This window comes from Stomoxys calcitrans, chromosome 2 (genome assembly GCF_963082655.1).
Source record: "Stomoxys calcitrans chromosome 2, idStoCalc2.1, whole genome shotgun sequence".
In the NCBI taxonomy this organism is placed as follows: Eukaryota; Metazoa; Arthropoda; class Insecta; order Diptera; family Muscidae; genus Stomoxys; species Stomoxys calcitrans.
The window spans coordinates 100,891,896-100,908,020 of NC_081553.1; the positions used below are offsets into that span (position 1 = coordinate 100,891,896).

A 16,125-nucleotide genomic window follows, 5' to 3' on the forward strand; every position below is an offset into this window, starting at 1 on the left:
CACTTTTTTCTAAAGCAAGCTAAAAGTAGCAGCTGATAACTGACAGAAGAAAGAATGCAATTACAGAGTCACAAGCTGTGAAAAAATTTGTGAACGCCGACTTTATGAAAAATCCGCAATTACACAAATCCACATAAAAGAGGGCGTAGAGGAGCGGGCCCGGTTCAGCTAGTTTTCTATAAAAATAAAATTTGGACAAAATCGTATACGTATATAACAAGGAATTAAGTTCAGCAGGCCCGAAGTTTCGTTACCCACCACCTCGGGTTTATCCAAATATGGACCGATCTGAACAATATTGAAAAAAAATATGTTCAAGGGCTTAAAACAACTCACTGTCTCAAATTTCGGCGAAATCGGACTATAAATGCGCCATTTATGGCCCCAAGAACTTAAATTGGCAGATCGGTATATATCGCAGCTGTATCCAAATCTGGACCGATCTGAACCAATTTCAAAAAAAGATGTCACTGTCCAAAATTTCGTCGAAATCAGACAATAAATACGTCTTTTATGGGGCCAAGACTTTAAATCGAGAGATCTTTCCATATGGAAGCTATATCCAAATCTGGACCGACATGAGCCAAATTGCAGAAAGATATCGAGGGGCCTTACATAACTCACTGCCCCAAATTTCAACAAAGTCTGACAATAAATGTGGCTTCATGGGCATAAGATCTTAAATCGGCAGATCGGTCTATATGGGGGCTATATCAAGATATAGCCCATCTTCAAATCTAACCTGCCTTTGGACAAAAAAAATCTGTGCAAAGTTTCAAGTCAATATCTCTATTTTTAAAGACTGTAGCGTGATTTGGAGGCCACCGTGGCGCAGATGTCAGCGTGTCCGCCTATAACGCCGAGCGGCTGGGTTCAATCCCGGCGCGAACATCAAAACAATTTTCAGCGGTGGTTATCCCCTTACTAATGCCATATTAAAACTTCTCTTCCAAGTGATTGCGCTATGCGGCACGCAGTTCGGACTCGACATTAAAAAGGAAGGCCCTTATCATTGAGCTAAACATTAATCGGACTGCACTCATTAATATGAGATAAGTATCTCCTGTTCATGGGACCAATCTCTACTATATGGGTTTCAAATTGAAGGTCTTAGAGAGTAGAAAATTAATCTGATATCCAATTGTGGGACTAAGTGTTTTGTGGGTCACCCCACCCCCAAAAAATACCTCAAATCGGACATATTTACCGATCATGGCAATATGGATCTTAAATGAGAGGTCTTTGGGAGTAGAGAACGAAATTAATTTCCACTTTTGGAACCAAGTCTCTGGAGGGTCCTCTGGGGGGGACCCCACACCCAAACAGACCATTACAAAGTGGGGTTTAAATAAAAAGTATTTGGGAGTAGAAAAATCCACAGGAAAATTGGAATACATTTTGAACTGAAATTAAGCACAAATTTCCAATTTTAGAGTACTTCTCTCCGACATAGCATTATCGGCCGCAACAGAGCTGGCCGGGCTCAGCTAGTTTGCTATAAAAAAATAAAAATACTTCGCGAGATTTTCGCCAATCTTCACACTTTCTCGAACTCCCTGATTCCTTTTTTTTTATTATCTACAGTCTTTCCCCATAACAGTGCCCCCTGATTGTCGACATAATTCTAACTGCCTGGAAAATGCCTCTTCAGCATTAGTTCCACCGTAAGAGAGAACTTTGAGCAGCCAAGACGCTTTACTAAAGCCATCCATTACAATTGTTCATAGAAAGTCAATTCAAATTTGCCCATGAATATTCCATTAAGGAACAGGCTCAACCTTTTCGCATATCAATGAGTTCTGTCCGATTCAGTTTAAGCTCAATTATAATTATATATATTGAATATCTAAAGAAATAATCGATCATTTGATTTAGGTGAAATTTGAAATTCGTTGTATTGTAGATGTAGGGTGTAAGGGTTGTTTTATATTCGGCACCACTAAACTTGAAGCATTTTTGCTTACCATTCAATTATTTATTCCCTTTTGTAACCTTACAAACGAAAATTCTCATTTGTTTTTGTCAACATGTCTACTTTTCTAATCACTGTGCGCCACTTCATTCGCACATTGACTACGCTGACACTAGGCATGTGTGTGAGAGCGAATCGGAAATGTATGGTCAACAAATTTTTGCGCGCGCCATTAACATACTCATGCACGCGCTGCTTTCTTCTCTATGCTCGTTGGTTCGTTCTCACCACCACTCACCGCCAAGTAAGTGGCTGGCTGGCTGGTCGCTTTACCCCACACACTTGGCTGAACACACAGCTGAGCAGCTCGAAGTGTGGTGAACAAATGAAACGTGTGCGAGTATGTATTTCGGCCATTATAGCTGTGCATACTTGTTATTGTTGTTGCTATTGTGGGGCACTTGTCACAGTGCCTTACATTTGAAATGTGTAATTACACATTTCATTCTCTTGCATAAGGGTTGGGGGTGTTGGGTTGGTGGATGTAGAGACATGGAGACATTTGATTGATTAACAAAATAGCCTAGGTGGATTTGTATGTAAAATGTTGCAAGAAAAATGAATGTATTCTAATTTCGTCCAAAGAAATTGTTTTTTAATGCCTGTTTTATATGGGGATGATTTTAATGTGTGTTGTAATTAGAATTTTCATTTTTCCATTTAGTATTGTAAATTTATTGAGGGAAAATATATTTTTTGTTTTTGTCTCTTTGGTGCCTGGGACAGTGTTGCCACAAGAGACAAATGTTTGTGCCCGAAGATAATATTTTTTCAACTGAAAAATTACCTATGTGGCGGCAAAACTTGTTTCTATGTTTCTCTAGTAATGTGAATATAATTGTAATTATTTCGGAGAATGTGTGAGTGGTCAATGCTAATATCAGGCCTAGTTTAAGCAAGCCTTACTAGTTTTCCCACTGTTTGTTTCAATAAAATAAAAGAAAATATTAAAAAAAAAACACCATAATAATTAAAATTATACTGTTAAATTATATTTTCATAAAATTTTTTATTTTGTTGTTATTTTATATTGGTACATTTTAATATTTTTTTTATTTTTGTTTTTCATTTTGTTTTTATATTGCCTATATTATCATTTTATGACCGAAAAATTAAGAATAGTTAATTTAAAACGATTTCAGATTGTTCGCCAGTATACAAAACGAAAAATATATTAATTTATTTTTTATTAAATTTTGTTTTTGGATTACATCCAGCTTCGACCAAGATTTTATTTATTCTTTTAACTCTACTTCAAATAGAAAAGCAAAACAACAACAAAAACCTTTTAAAGAGTCTCAGCAATGTGGTTTGTTAAATGTATTGGTTGGACCAACTATGTCAAGTATGGTCCCACCATATCTCGAATCATGACTTCTTGAGCCTATATGTGGCGCAATGGGCGCCTCAGCGCCCTCTTTATCGCTCTTATACCTTATATTTGAGCCCTATATTGCAATGACCAATATAAAAGTCCTGTGTCGGTAGAGTTTTAAGATGGAGACATTTCGTCCCGAATGTGGATATCGAATTCTTGTCATTGAAGCGCAGTGGTGGGTAAATATGTTCGGTGGGTGGATAAGTGGGTAAATATGTCCGGTTTGGGGTGTATTTTGGGAGTGAGGTGTCCACTCAGACATTTGGCCCTTTAAGAAAATATAGGATTCGTGCTATGCTCTCAAATACTTTTTATATGAGCCCCATATTGCCACAGTCGGTAAATAAGTCCTGTTTCATCTGAGCCCTATATTGTCGTAGTTGGTCTATATATCCATTTGCAGGGATTCTTTTTGGGGTTAGGGATGATACGTCAGACATTTCGAAATTGTCAAATTCGTGCTCTACTCCCGAATACCTATTATTTAAACCCAAAATTGCCATCGTTCTTTACTCCCAAAGCCTATCATTTGAGCCCCATATTGATATGTTCGGGAAATAAGTTCAGTTAAGGGGGTGCTTTAGGGTTTACCCACAAACACTTGGCCCCAAAACTGTATTCCTTTTCTACTGTCAAATACCTTTCATTTGAGCCCCATATTGTCATGATGGGTCAAATAACCTATTTGAGGTGATTTAAGAGATTAAGTGCCACCTAGATAACTTACCACAAATTTTAATGTAATTTTCCTAATCTACTCCTAAATTGCTTTCATTTGAGTCCCATATAGCCATAGTCGGCTATTTTGCATATTTGGGGGGTGGAGAAATCACCCGTTACATGGACTTAATTTTTTGCCATATTTGTAATTTACTCCCGAGTGCATTTCATTGGAGTCCCATAGTGACATGAACGTCCAATATGTCTGTTTAAGGGAGTTTTGGGGTTGGGGCGACCCGTTGGTTACTTAGACTCAAATTTTAAAACTTAATTTATATTTTACTTGAAAATTGTGAGAAAATAGGTTCTGCCAAACAAATCGACTCCCATATAGTCGTGATAGGCTAATATTCCCATTTGGCTGGTTTTGGGGATGGGTTGACCACCTATAATTCGACCTGATTTTGTATGCCAGATTCTTAATCTACTCTCGAATACCCCACATGATATGGAGGTTCAATTTGTCTGCTTTTAGAAGTTTTGGGGTTAGGGCGACTTCCGGGTATTTGGACCCAATTTGTAATACCATATTCGTATTCTACTCTTCAATACCTTTCATTTGATATCCATATTGTCCTTATCGGTCCACTTTTGATTTTGGATCGTGTTTTTGGGGTAATGGGGGAGGTTCAGCAACTTCTGATATCCAGAAATTATAAAGCCTATTCCCTCTTCCTGACCATATTCGTAATCTACTCCTGAATACCTTTCATTTGGGTTCCATATCGTCATGCTCGTCCAATAACCCTATTTAAAGAGGTTTTGGTGTTGGGTCGGCCCCCATAATACTTTGACCCAATTTTTAATATGAAATTCGTACTCTACTCCTGAATACCTTTCATTTCAATTCCATATTGTCCTGATCGGCACACTTTTATATTTGGGTTGTACTTTGTGGTAAGGGGGAGGGTCCGCCCCCTTCCGATATCAAAAACTTATTTAGCCTATGTTTCCTTCCAGACCAACCAACACAATCTGTAAACATTTCAAGGTAATCGGTTTAGCTGTTTCTGAGTCTATACAGACAAACCGACAGACACAAATTTATTTTTATATATAAGATTATTTTATTTTTAATGTAGTTTTAACTAATATATTTAAGTTTATATTTTTTTATTGTATATTTAATATTTATATTGATTTTATTTTATTTCATTGTATTTATTTTATTTTTATTAAATTTTCTTTAACTTATTTTGTCCAGCTTTCATTATTAGAAATTTTTCCAAAAATATTTGTTAGGCAATTTGCAATACGGCAATGCTGGTTCTGTCTGCTCTTGCAATCGTTTTTACTAAGGACGGTGAGAGCAAATCATTTCTCACATACACAGGGTGAATATTTAGGCTATTTGTTGTTTTTTTTTTTTTTTCTTTCGGTGAGGAAGGAGGATATGGGGGATTTTATCTTCTTAACATTCATATTTGATCAATTGTATTTAATGCAAAATTATTTTAAGAACAACTTAACACTTTGCCTTTGTTACGAGAATATTAAAAAGAAGACAAATTATTTATTTATATTTATTAAAGTCATTTGTTAATTCCGGCCGATTGAAGAAACAACCGCCTCATACCACTAGCTGGCCAATGGCTCTTATTATTATGTGTACACTTAACAAATTCTCATACATTTTTGTTTTTTGTGGGAGTCAAAGCAGAGCTGGAGGTTTACTCTCTGTATACTCTGTAAGTTATACTCTTGTGTTGGGATGACGTTAACCTACCTTGTAATGGCAAAGGCCCAGCTGTCTTGTAAGTAGTTCACAGTTATGGGAATTTTATTGGTGTTGTTCTAGTATTTTCCTATGGTAGTAGGGGGGTGGAGAGTGAGGCCTTTATGGAATGTTTAATGAAATAAAAGAGTATTTATTAAAGTTTACTCTCTTTTCTCTGCTTAAAACCAATACACTTTTACAAGTAGATTAGTTTAGCTTTTTGTTCTCAGGGCTCTGCTGTGCCGTTGAAACACATTTTGAACATTAGTTAAGGTTTTTATTTATTTTGAGAAGAAAAGAGAGAGAGAAAAACTAAACCATTGAGCAAGTGAGCATGGAGAATATACATGTATGTTGAAGAGACTTCATTTAGCTGAGTGAGTATTCATAACGATACATTTGCTGTGTGTTTGTACCGTTGTATATTATTTTGTTCTTAATGCTCTTCCTCTTCTTTTGGGGGGGATTCTTATGGCTCTGCAGCCAATGTGTGCCCCTGTGTGAGTGTATCTCTGGCTGATTTTGTGTGGCGTTGATGAAAGCTTAAGCACTCGCAACTCGTTGAAAAATATCAGTCGAGCGCTGATACCGTACTGAAGAGGTCGGTCTTGAAATAAGCAAATTTTCTCGTCTCCGGGTTGCTTAAACAATACAGTTTTTTTCAAATATATATGTGCACATATATATACATATAGAAATATAGAGAAGAAGAATACTTATATGTTCTACACTATAACTATCTATCTATATGCATAATATAAGTATATATATGGACATGTGTATATATCTACAAACGCCTAAAGTTTTATTTGACTAAAATAAAAAGAATAATTGTTTAAAAAATATAAAAAAAAAATTAAACAGAAAAAGTTGAAAACATTTTTTTTTTGCAAATCAATTTAAATTGAGAAAAGTTGAAAAAAGAAAGAAAAAAACAAAACGAAACGTATCTCGAAAGAAAATAAGCCAGTATCTAAAGGATACTTGCAAAAATTGAAAGAAAAAAAGAAACAAAAATTTATAGTTAATTAATGTTAATTTTTTCCAATTCAATTTTATTCACAGAAAAGTAGTAAAAAAGTGTTGAAGTTTGCCTAGAAAAAAGAAACGTTTAACCAAAAACAAATTTTCCTAAAAAGGGGGTAGTTTTAACCCCTAACGAAACAAAACCGAGAAATTGTGTAACACCAGTGCTACAGAAAGGTAACCAACCAACAAACACACATTCACACACATACACACACACACATATACTGACACATGCAAACAACGAGACACCACATCTCGAAACACAGATACTCAAAAAAATCAGGCGAAAAGAAACGAAGTCGTCGTCTCCAACCAACCAACCAACCTCCTCCTCAATTTGCCAAGCGAGCGAAGGAAGGAAAAATACGCACAAACATTGCTTTACACTCAGCGAAAAAAATTTAAATGAAAGAAATCGAGAAAAAAAACACAAGAAAAAAACAAATATAAAGTACTTTGAACGAAATCATAAATTTCATTCGTTTCTTGAGCAACGAAAAAGTAAAAAAAAACACGAAAAAAATTATGATGTCCTTGTTCGAAATCGATTTTTTCTGCTCTCTCTTTACACCCTGTGTTAAATGTGTGCACCCTGTTTTGTGGATGGATATTGTAGAGAACATGATAATTGTTCCTTTTTCGTTTTTGTTGGAAATGCCATTTAAGTGTAACAATGAATATGTGACTATTGAACGAAAAATTAACCAAATTATGAAAAGTGATTTTTTGAATTAAAAAAAATAAAAAAAAAAATTTATGAGGATTTTTTTACAAGAAATTTTGTTTGGTTTATATTATAACATATATATCAACAGCTGCCAGTCTAAGATTTTTTTTTTTAAATTTAATATACCTAAAACAAAAACGAAATTGCAAATCTATGGTTTTTTATATAAAGTATTTTTTTTAAGAAACTATATTTCTTGTGTATATCATTTGAAAATATGCTTGAACGCCACCTTTTAATTTTTCCTTTTGCGAAAATAGAACTCATTTTACCCATGAACATTTAAAACATTGCTTCTAGTCTTGTCTGTCAGTCGTTCAATGTGGCCCTGAAAACCGAACAAAAAATAATATTCATTTTTAGGCGGCCCAAGTTAAAACTAGAGAGGGGAAACACGAAAGGAAATCCCTCAGTGCTTTCATCATCATCATCACCCCACCATCAATGAAAATTTTGTGACTTTTTGAACATCTTATGCCCTATAAATCATTGATTATGGTTCTTATTTGATTTGGTTTTTTTTGTCTTCTTTTCATATTACAAAAATCTGTTCAATACACAAATTTCACAAAAATTTTGCACACACCGAGTTATGTACATGGATATGAATTTGGTTCTTCACAAATATCCCTAATATGCGCTCATTCCACCACATTAGTTTCTATAGGTTTTTTTCTACTCTCCACATCTCTCGCTCTCTCGCAATTTATATGCAATTTTGATTTCCATTTTTTTCTTATATTTTCTTTAAAAGTAAAAAGCTTGGCAGAAATTTTGAATTTACGAGTATGTATGTAATAATTTTAAGGCTCTTTATTGCCATTTTAAGAGCAAGCGAGTGCAAGGGAGCCATCAGATGAGAGACCATGTAAATTCACCACATGAGAAAATTACCAAAGCAGTCAACACAACCTAGCAACCCTTAAAAGCAAAGCTTTGAAATAATAACTTTAAAATCCTGGAAAGAGAGTAAGAGAAAGAAATAAGTAATAAAAGGAGAGAGAGAGACAGAGGAATAGGAAAAGTCACTGGACTGTTTTGCAAGTTTTGGAAAAAAAAAACTGGTTTTCTTCCAATAGAGAGAGAGAAAGAGAAATAAAGGAAATCAATCTAAGAGAGAATTATGGTTGCAAGTATTTTCATTAAATAACTTTTATTTCTTAAGGAATAAGACAAAAAATAGATAATTGTTACATGGCTATAATTATTTTTTGAAGTTTCTTGATTAAAGATAAACAATTTATTTGGTAGGAAAAAAATATTTTAAAAAAAAAATCATTTAAACAAACAAATATATCTATATAAGTAAAATTACAAAACAAAAAAATCAAATATAAAAATAAAAATAAAATAATAATATAAAAATATAAAAACAAAAATAAAATTATATAATATAATATAATAAAAAAGCACTAATTGATAAGAATAATAAACAAATTTTACATGACATTGATTGAATTCTTTGTTTTCTTGAAAAAAGGGATAATAAAAATGGAAAACGTCTAGATTTAAAAATTAAAAAAAAAAATCAATAAGAAAAATTAAAAAAAATCTGAAACATATATAAAATACATAAAATACGAACAAAAATAATTTAATATAATATAATATTTAATTTTATATGGCTTTTTTTTATTTATTCACTTTCTTGGAAAAAATGGGATAATAATATATTTTTAAAAATAGAAAACGTCTACTTTAAAAATTTATAAAAATGTCAATAATAATATTTAAAAAATCTGAAACATATATAAAATACGAAAAAATTAATTGGTTAATAAATAGGATATATAAATGTTCACAAAACGTTTTTCTAAGAAAAAAAATTTAAAAAAAAAAATCTACCTAATTAATAAAATTCGCAATAAAATATTTAAAAAAATTGTATAAAAATTATGTAAAATGTAAAATTTAAAAAATATGTAAAACACTAAAATTTTTATATGAAGAATCAAAAATAAAACATAAAATATATAAAATCACAAAAAATTGAAAAGTAAATAATGATGACAAAACGATACACACATGAAACAAAAAAAAATGATTAAAAAATTAAAATAAAATTATTAAAATAAAAAAAAACAAGGAAATAATTTTTAAATAATATAATAAAATTACAAAATTCAAATATAAAAAAATATATTAAATAAAAATGTTCTATAAACATATGACAATATAATAGAAAAATCAAAATATAGTTAAAAGACAAAAAAAAATATAAAACAAAAAACTAAAATGTTTACATAAAAAAAGATCAAAATTTAAAAAAAATAATTAATTTAAATAAAATAAAAATAACGATACTAAAATATAAAAAAATAAATAAAAACGATAGTAAAATAAAAAAGTAAAGAGAGAGAAAGAAAAAGAGAGAGAGAGAGAGTAGGAACAAAATCAAGAAAAAAAGAACATTTACTTTGTATGCCCTGGAAAGAAAACTTCTGAACTTTCTTATGAAAATTTAAAAAGTTTTATATTAGTTATTTGAATGTTGTAATTTGAACAATCCTGGACCTTACAAGTCTAATAATCCAAATAATTTCCAAGCATAGTCACTATAAAAAATGTCACAAAATGTATGTTGGAAATTAACAAATTTTTTGTATCACACAGTATGTGCCCCACGGGAAATGTGTAGTCAATTGCCCCAAATATACCGGTCCTAAGTTGGAGAATTAGTCAACTGTCACAGGACATATCCTACAGGGAATTGTCATAATTTATGATTCTTTATTATTTTTTAAGATGTCGCTTAATTATTGTTAAAATTATTGTCCCTATTACCAGAGGCCCTATGCCGTGACAGGTTTAGGACCTATCCCATTTCCCTTAGGGTGGGTCACCAATCGAAATTTTCTGAAATTTCAAACCAGATTCTGAGGAATTCTTTAGTTGCTTCTATACAGAGAATAGCATTCAATTTTGTTTAAAATATAAAGCACCTAGTTTATATTGTTATTCCATAAACCGAGGCTTTAGTAGACCAATGCTATGTATTCTCCTTACTGATATATCTTTCTAAAAGTTTTGTTTTCCAAGTTTAACGATTTTGTCTCGTTACATCACCTTACATCCTGGCGAGAACATTAGACAAAATTTGTCAGCAATGCTGGCCACATTTGTGAGGTACTATTCCATGCGTGCAAGCCATGTAAAAATTTCTCCCCAAGGAGATGTCGCTCTTTGGCACGCGGTTCGACCTCTACTATAAACAGGATGTCGCTCATCATTGAGCTTAAACTTGAATCGGACAACACTCATTGATGTGTGATAAGTTTGCCGCTTAATGGAATGTTCATGGGCAATTTGCATTACATCACTTTACAATGAAATGAACATGGAATAAGTTTTCCTAAATCTTTGTTTCAATAAAGTTTTCCCAAAGTTTTGATTCAAAGTGTTCCCCAAAGAGTTACTCCATAAAAATGAAGCCGACATGATTTTTTTCTTCCTGGCTTCATTCGATTTTACTATTCATGTATTTTTTTATACATTACACCATGGAGGCCATCGTAGCGCAGAGGTTAGCATGCCCGCCTATGAAGCTGAACCCCTGGGTTCGAATCCTCGCGAGACTATCTGAAAAAAAATTTCAGAAGATTTCGCTTTGCTATACGCCGCTTAGTAAACGAGAAACGCTTTACTTTAGCCGAAAGTCCATATCTTCAGTCCCCATAATATTTTTAAGTTTCGGCGAAATTTTTTTCTATAAGCGAAAGGCGAAATTTTTTTCTATAAGCTCGGAATTGTAGCTCTAGCTTACGTACTATTTAAAAAAAAATATATGATTTGAACTGTCACAGTTTCCTTTTCAGAAAATTGTCTGAAAAATAGATGTGAACCAGATTTGCTTCTATTTGCTTTCCGGCAACAGGTTGACAAAAACACCAAAAGACTGATATCTTATATTGTATAAATATTTGTAGGGGGAAACGATGCTGCATTACAAGTACATCTGTTGCTTGTAACCAAATCAGCCTACTCTCTGGAACAGCTGTTATATTAACCTTATCCTATCATATATATAATACCAAATGGTATTAAAATAACCAAAGAATGGTCTAATGCAGGATTCACTAATAGAAGGTTAGGTCACATGCAAAACACAAAGTGGATAGGCCCCATAAACATCATTAAGGATGTCAAATCTGACGATTGAAAATGTCATCATATAGGAGAAAACGTAAACAAAGAATGAATGTAAAAAGAGAACAAGTTGACATCCTCAATGCCAAGTACTGCCAAATATTAAAAAAAAGTATATCGGCTAATCGCTTGGCTTAACCTTATTCAGTGAATCCTGGGTCTAATGGTTGAATTTCCAGATTAAAAAATGATTGCCTAATGCCACCTCTAAAGTTTAAAACTTGTTAAAGTTTTAACTTGTAAAATTTTAAAATCCCTAATCAAAGAAATACTGCTCCAAATTAGCCGCTCTTATTGACTTCTTCACAGGTCAAATAATTTCAAAAAAAGAGCAAATCGTATATTGTTATTATCAAATATACCCATTTATCAAATAATAAATTTAGATAATTTTTTTTGATTGTTTTATAAAAAAAAGTTTAAAAATCAAAGAAATCCCGCTCCAAATCTGCAGCCCTAATTGGCTTCTTCCAAGTTAAAAAAGTAAAAAAAAAACGAGCAAATCGTTTATCATTATTTTCAAAGATACCTATTTATCAAAATGATAAATTTAGTACATTTTTTAATTTTTGATAAAAGTTTAAAAATCTTGCAAATAACAACTAAAAATCCAACTTCATCGAATGAAATTAAAATCCAGTCACTAAGAAGAGTGCAATTCCATGACCTCCCTCATCAATAAGTGCCAAAACTAAATCTTTATGACCTTTTTTTTATAAGGTATTATACCTGCAGGAAACTAAATTCGTAAACTTCACCCTTCGGTTTTTCAAGTCTGCCAATGATTTTAAAACTACCATTTAGCTTTATATCAAAGTGACATAAAGCTCTTGCTAGAAGAGAAAGAAAGAGTGGGAAAAGCACCAAATGTGTGACAACACTACTCAATGTATAGATTAAAGTGAGAGAGTATAACTGGTTTCAATCTCTTACATCCATATTCAAGAAGAGAGCGCTAAACTTAAACCAACATACTTTATTGTGATGTTGAAAATAGAAAGAGAGAGCCATGGAGACTCAGAGCTTTAAATTTTTTCATAGGAGAAAACGTATTGGAACTATTTTTTCTCAAAGAGAGGATGAGAGCGAAAGCCGCGGAGGCACATTGCCTCATTTTTTCCTCATAGGAGAAAACGTATTGCAACTATTTGTTTCTCAAATCAGTATAACTCTAAATAAAGGCAAGAGATTTTTATGCTAAAAGCATAACTTCTCACAAAACTAAAAGCCCATATTTAACTGTTTTAGTATTAAGAAACTTGAGGTAGCATTACCACGCTTAAAGAGAGAAAAAAGAAGGAGGAAAAAAGGAAATGAGAGTTTACAATGCTCTCAGCAAAAAAAAAGCTTTCAACTATTTCACATTTGCTTCCATAATCACATTCCCTTACATAAATTCAGCAAATAATTATTTTATGTAATTTTCAGTTTTTCTCCTTTTATATGAAATGCTTGAATGTTTGAGAATTTAACGACATTAAAATTAAGTTTATTCCCTTGATTTCCTTAAATTAATTTAACAAATATGGCCATACATTCTTCTAAATGTTATGTAAGTCTCGTTTTACGAAAATCGGTATAAAAAAAGAGATTTTTGTCTTACCTAATCCTGTACTAAAACTTCACTTCTCTTTATCCTTTTTTCCATATCGTTATGAATCCAAAGGCAACGAACTCTCTTTCACAAATGTGAAAAAATAAAAAGTGGAGCATTAAACAAATTTTCCACGAATTACATAATCGTAAAGTAGTCATATAACTGGAATGAAGTAAAAAATTTGGAAAAAACTCAAAAAAAAATTCTTACTTAGGATAAAAGCCGATAAATATTACGGCTAAAGGTAGGTTCAGATTAGTCAAATATTTGACGCAACTAGATTTATCCTATTTGCCCAAGATATGTCAAATTCTTACATTCTTGATTTGTATTCAAATTAGACACATTTTATTTGTCCAAAATTTTGATTTGTTTTTGAACAAACAACATCTAATGTGAGAATACCAAATCAAGAATGTACAAATTTTACATATTTTGGGTAAAAATTACAAACAAGTTGGGTCAAATATTTGACTAATCTGAAGTAACAAAAATCTTGGCAACGCACTATCATGGATTCTGCTGAAAATGTCCACAAAATGTACTTTGTTGATAGGCATGTGTGTAGTTTCTCCCAAATCAGGAAAAAATTGTAAAAGACTAATAGGAATATCGGTTTATATAGGACCTACATGAAGTTGTCGGCCGATTTGAAGAGTCATAATAAACTATTACGAACACAATTTCAGCCAAATGGTTAGGCTTCTAGAGACTCAAGAAATCAAATCTAAACTTCCCATGAACACTCCGCAAAGGAGCAGGGGATACTTCTCTAATATCAATGCAAGTACTGTCCAATTAAAATTTGAGCTTAATAACAAGGGGCCTCCTTTCATAAACTTGAATGCCGAGTCCGAAGAGCGTGCCGCATAGCGACTCCACTTGGTAGAGATGTTTTAACATGGCAGGATACCTCATAAATGTAGCCATCTGATGTTCACGCCGGGATTTTAACTTAGACGTTTGGCGTCACAGGCGGACATGCTAATCTCCGCACCATGTGGCCCGTTTGCAATACCTAAATATCTATTGTACATCAATAAAAAAGTACCTGTACAAAATTTCAAGTGAATATCTTCATTCGTTCGACCGTGATTTCGACAGACGGTCGATGCCAATCGAATGAAATTTTCCCCAATAGGGTCCAATTCATTGAAAATATGCGGGCAAATGACACCATTCATATGTTTTTAAGCTGTTTTAACATCAAAAGGATTAACCCTTTAACCGTTATAAATTATTTGAATATTTGTTTGTTTGAAAAATATTTCATTTTCAAGGTTACGAATAATCGATTAATCGAAAAAATTAATCCTCAACAATTATATGTCCCCAAAGTGGCAAAAATTTTTAGTTTTTCTACAGCGTAGCTTTTACGGTTAAGCACTATAGGGTTTTAAATAGGTATATCAAGTTTATATCAGTCGAAAAATAACATAAAATAGCTTCTTCACAGTTTTTGGCCTTAACCATTATGTCCCCAAAGTACTACTGTTTTTTTCTCCAGATTTTACTCTAAAGTGTAAAGAATTTGAAATAATATTCCATATTCATATCATCATAAAACTAACCTAAAACATACTAAAAATGCATTTTTATCTTCAAATTCTTTATAACGAAGAAAGCAAACTTATTTTAAACTTAATCCATGCTTACACACCAAAAATCAAACAATCTCTCCAAAGAGGTGTTGTTCTAGACTTGGCGGACTAGGCTACAAAAAGGAGACCTCTTACAATTCAGCTTTAACTTGAATAGAACAGCACTCAGCGATATGTCAAAAGTTTGTCGCTGTTCCTTAATGTAATATTCATGGGCAAATTTGCAAATTGTCAGAAACAAACTCGGCGTGATCAAAAATGTGCACACAGATGTTGGCATGTCATGCACAAAATGTGTTCAAACTGACATTTCTCTCTTGGTGATTTGTAATATTTGCTACACATTGTTCACCATTATTTAAGAACTCCATTCTATGATTTCTCAGCTGTAGGTAAACTCTCCTCACTTGTCAATTTCAGCCATGTATAACCACTTTACAAGAGCAATAACCCTGAGGCATGCTATTCATTCGGCTAAATATGTAAGAATCTGTTGAAGCCCTTCACAAGATGTTGAATTATAAATCCAATCATTTCGATGGATTAAAGTATTCTCCTGGGACTCTGTTTAGCAAAAATATTTTGGATCACCATAACGTTTTAAGTGGATCCAACCATATCAAGCTATATATCAAAATCACGATAGCGCTGGAACAAATAATGCTATCGGCAGCAAAGTTTGCACAGATTCCCTTTATTGGTGTAAATTATACCGCTTAAAATAAATTGCTTGAACTCGGAGAGACAATTCTTCATTGCTCCAATATATCTCTCGAATAATCTTTCTTGCAATATTCAAGCCATTGCGAACCTTTATTTGTTTTGGAATTATTTGGAAAAACTTTGATTAACTTAAACTACTGATTAACTTAAACCACACCAAATAAGGCTTAAATGGATTCATCATAGTTTTTCGATTTGGCTTCTTGAAACCTTCAAACCTTAATTTGTGCTAAACTTGTCACATTCTCATTAGCTTAGAATAAAAATATTTGTTTTGGAATTATTTGATAATTTTGTATTTACGTTACGTACTGACTAATTTAAAACAAGTACCATACACAAATACGATATAGGTTAGGTTAAAAAAGATGGTACACATATGAAAAGTGGCATGGGACCACTTAGGACATACAGTTAAGCCAGCAAGCCGATGCGCTCTCAATAACCTGAAAAAATGTGCCGGGAATTCCTTGCAACTCGATACTACTACCCATAAAATATCCTCCGTATTGGCT

The 16,125-nt window shown here is 32.6% G+C and overlaps 1 protein-coding gene across 7 annotated transcripts in view; it reads left to right on the forward strand.

Annotated features, from left to right (window-relative positions):
* LOC106093479 (sodium/potassium-transporting ATPase subunit alpha) overlaps nucleotides 1–16,125 on the forward strand; it is a 189,181-nt gene that overhangs the window by 94,788 nt on the left and 78,268 nt on the right. For 2 of the 7 annotated variants that reach the window (XM_059362893.1, XM_059362895.1), the window contains exons 1-2: nucleotides 6,359–6,424; nucleotides 6,853–6,990. The exons of 4 other annotated variants lie outside the window; for them this stretch is intronic. The gene's annotated coding sequence lies outside the window, so the exon portion shown is untranslated. Of the gene's footprint in view, nucleotides 1–6,358; nucleotides 6,425–6,852; nucleotides 6,991–16,125 lie in introns of those variants that run through there. One more of the 7 variants, XM_059362894.1, reaches the window with a different exon arrangement.